Here is a 4,673-nt window from a genome sequence, read left to right as displayed (position 1 = left end):
AGCCCTGGTTGTATGTGAACATTTTAGCCTAGGCCAGAAACCAGGAAGCAACTGAAGAAATGTAAAAAAAAAACAAAAAAGGTATAAAACAAGTAAATATAATATACATTCCTATCTATTCCCTAATGATGGCGGCACGAGGATCACACACAGTTTGTGTTGATTGAGACTCCTCTTTACATGCTGTGTGAGAGAATCATAAACTTTAGTTTTGTGGAACTGCATTTCTTTCTTTCTTTCTTCTTCTTCTTTTTTTTTTAAATTTTTTACATTTTTGGCAGAATAATGAATCACCTAAAACATATTTTAGAACTATTCTTCACTCGTCCTCACTCCCCAAATCAATGTTTAATTGTCTTGCTCACCCAAGCTGTACTCTACATATGTTCTACCAATTGGGGTTTCAGCTTTATAGAGCAAAATATCATTTCAGAAAAATTCCCGAAGAGCAAGACGATCGTTGGCACCGAATGCACACAGGATACAAAGATACGGAGAGCGACTTCTACTGATTGACAATTGTTCTGTCTAAAAGATATTTTAGCAGTTGGAGGCATAAATAACCCTGTAAGCTCCTATTTCTGTTAAGGACTGCGATCATGAATGGACAGACAGACAGATACGTGGACAGATGGACAGACAGATACGTGGACAGACAGATACGTGGACAGACGGACAGACAGATACATGGACGGATGGACAGACAGATACGTGGACAGACAGATAAGTGGACAGACAGACAGACAGATACATGGACGGATGGACATGTAGACAGACATGTAGACAGACAGGAGAACAGACAGATACGTGGACAGATGGACAGACAGATACGTGGACAGATGGACAGACAGATACGTGGACAGACAGACAGACAGATACATGGACGGATGGACAGACAGATACGTGGACAGACGGACAGACAGATACATGGACGGACAGACAGACAGATACGTGGACAGACGGACAGACAGATACATGGACGGGTGGACAGACAGATAAGTGGACAGACAGACAGACAGATACATGGACGGATGGACATGTAGACAGACATGTAGACAGACAGGAGAACAGACAGATACGTGGACAGATGGACAGACAGATACGTGGACAGACAGACAGACAGATACATGGACGGATGGACAGACAGATACGTGGACAGACGGACAGACAGATACATGGACGGACAGACAGACAGATACGTGGACAGATGGACAGACAGATACATGGACGGATGGACAGACAGATATGTGGACAGATGGACAGACAGATACGTGGACAGACAGACAGACAGACAGATACATGGACGGATGGACAGACAGATACGTGGACAGACAGATACGTGGACAGACAGACAGACAGATACATGGACGGATGGACATGTAGACAGACATGTAGACAGACAGGAGAACAGACAGATACGTGGACAGATGGACAGACAGATACGTGGACAGACAGATACGTGGACAGACGGACAGACAGATACATGGACGGATGGACAGACAGATATGTGGACAGATGGACAGACAGATACGTGGACAGACAGACGGACAGACAGATACATGGACGGATGGACAGACAGATACGTGGACAGACAGATAAGTGGACAGACAGACAGACAGATACATGGACGGATGGACATGTAGACAGACATGTAGACAGACAGGAGAACAGACAGATACGTGGACAGATGGACAGACAGATACGTGGACAGACGGACAGACAGATACATGGACGGACAGACAGACAGATACGTGGACAGATGGACAGACAGATACATGGACGGATGGACAGACAGATATGTGGACAGATGGACAGACAGATACGTGGACAGACAGATACGTAGACAGACAGACAGACAGACAGATACATGGACGGATGGACAGACAGATACGTGGACAGACAGACAGACAGATACATGGACGGATGGACATGTAGACAGACATGTAGACAGACAGGAGAACAGACAGATACGTGGACAGATGGACAGACAGATACGTGGACAGACAGATACGTGGACAGACGGACAGACAGATACATGGACGGATGGACAGACAGATACGTGGACAGACAGATACGTGGACAGACGGACAGACAGATACATGGACGGATGGACATGTAGACAGACATGTAGACAGACAGGAGAACAGACAGACACGTGGACAGCCAGACAGACAGACACATGGACGGACAGACATGTGGGCAGACACGTGGACAGACACGTAGACAGACAGACAGACGTGGACAGACAGACATGTGGACTGGCAGACACGTGGGCAGACACATGGACAGACACATAGACAGACAGACAGACAGACATGTGGAGAGACACGAGAACAGACAGACAGACAGGCAGACAGGAGAACAGACAGACACGTGCAAAAACAGATACGTAGACAGACAGATACATGGACGGACGGACAGACACGTGGGCAGACATGTAGACAGACAGACAGTTAGGAGAACAGACAGACACGTGGACAGACAGACATGTGGACTGGCAGACACGTGGACAGAGAGACAGACATGTGGAGAGACAGACAGACAGGAGAACAGACAGACAGACAGGAGAACAGACAGACAGACAGACAGGAGAACAGACAGACAGACACAAGAACAGACAGACAGGAGAGCAGACAGACAGACACAAGAACAGACAGACAGGAGGGCAGACAGACAGGAGAGCAGACAGACACGTGGACAGACAGACAGGAGAGCAGACAGACACGTGGACAGACAGACAGGAGAGCAGACAGACACGTGGACAGACATACAGACACGTGGACCCTATCTGGAGGCGAGGAGTTGGCCTGCACAGCAAGGTGGTGTAACTAAGGCTGAACCTGAAGAGCCTGTGGTCTGGAAGACCAGAGAGGAGAGCAGGTCATTTTAATTGCAAAATGGGCCCCGGGACAAAGTAATGCACTGGGGCCCCTACCAGCCTGCCCCAATTTACCAACTTACACTTATATTCTCAAGCATTAAAGTATCAATAGTTGATAGAATGACACGTATATTTATTAGTACTTTTAATAAAAGTGATTTTAATAAGAAAACATGCCATAAATCAAAGAATAATCAACACAAAGGGCACAGTACAGGGGGATCAGGAGGGCACAGTACAGGGGGATCAGGAGGGCACAGTACAGGGGGTGTCAGGAGGGCACAGTACAGGGGGGAGTCAGGAGGGCACAGTACAGGGGGGAGTCAGGAGGGCACAGTACAGGGGGTGTCAGGAGGGCACAGTACAGGGGGGAGTCAGGAGGGCACAGTACAGGGGTGTCAGGAGGGCACAGTACAGGGGGAGTCAGGAGGGCGCAGTACAGGGGGTGTCAGGAGGGCGCAGTACAGGGGGATCAGGAGGGCGCAGTACAGGGGGAGTCAGGAGGGTACAGTACAGGGGTGTCAGGAGGGCACAGTACAGGGGGAGTCAGGAGGGCACAGTACAGGGGGTGTCAGGAGGGCACAGTACAGGGGGATCAGGAGGGCGCAGTACAGGGGGAGTCAGGAGGGTACAGTACAGGGGGGAGTCAGGAGGGCACAGTACAGGGGGGAGTCAGGAGGGCACAGTACAGGGGGTGTCAGGAGGGCACAGTACAGGGGGTGTCAGGAGGGCACAGTACAGGGGGATCAGGAGGGCGCAGTACAGGGGGGAGTCAGGAGGGCACAGTACAGGGGGGAGTCAGGAGGGCACAGTACAGGGGGGGAGTCAGGAGGGCACAGTACAGGGGGATCAGGAGGGCACAGTACAGGGGGAGTCAGGAGAGCACAGTATAGGGATCAGGAGGGCACAGTACAGGGGGGGGGGGGTCAGGAGAGCACAGTACAGGGATCAGGAGGGCACAGTACAGGGGGGGTCAGGAGAGCACAGTACAGGGATCAGGAGGGCACAGTACAGGGGGGAGTCAGGAGGGCACAGTACAGGGGGTAGTCAGGAGGGCACAGTACAGGGGAGTCAGGAGGGCACAGTACAGGGGGGGAGTCAGGACGGCACAGTACAGGGGGGGAGTCAGGACGGCACAGTACAGGGGGGGAGTCAGGAGGGCACGGTACAGGGGGATCAGGAGGGCACGGTACAGGGGGAGTCAGGAGGGCCCGGTACAGGGGGAGTCAGGAGGGCCCGGTACAGGGGGAGTCAGGAAGGCACGGTACAGGGGGAGTCAGGAGGGCACGGTGCAGGGGGTAGTCAGGAGGGCACGGTGCAGGGGGGAGTCAGGAGGGCACGGTGCAGGGGGGAGTCAGGAGGGCACGGTACAGGGGGAGTCAGGAGGGCACGGTACAGGGGGGAGTCAGGAAGGCACGGTACAGGGGGAGTCAGGAGGGCACAGTACAGGGATCAGGAGGGCACAGTACAGGGGGAGTCAGGAGGGCACAGTACAGGGGGATCAGGAGGGCACAGTACAGGGGAAGTCAGGAGGGCACAGTACAGGGGGATCAGGAGGGCACAGTACAGGGGTAGTCAGGAGGGCACGGTGCAGGGGGGAGTCAGGAGGGCACGGTGCAGGGGGGAGTCAGGAGGGCACGGTACAGGGGGAGTCAGGAGGGCACAGTACTGGGATCAGGAGGGCACAGTACAGGGGGGGTCAGGAGGGCACAGTACAGGGATCAGGAGGGCACAGTACAGGGGGAGTCAGGAGGGCACAGTACAGGGGGATCAGGAGGGCACAGTACAGGGG

This window comes from Staurois parvus, unplaced genomic scaffold (genome assembly GCF_062004578.1).
Source record: "Staurois parvus isolate SC_StPar_1 unplaced genomic scaffold, SC_StPar_1.0 ptg001301l, whole genome shotgun sequence".
NCBI classification, from domain to species: Eukaryota; Metazoa; Chordata; class Amphibia; order Anura; family Ranidae; genus Staurois; species Staurois parvus.
This window is presented reverse-complemented; position numbering follows the sequence as displayed.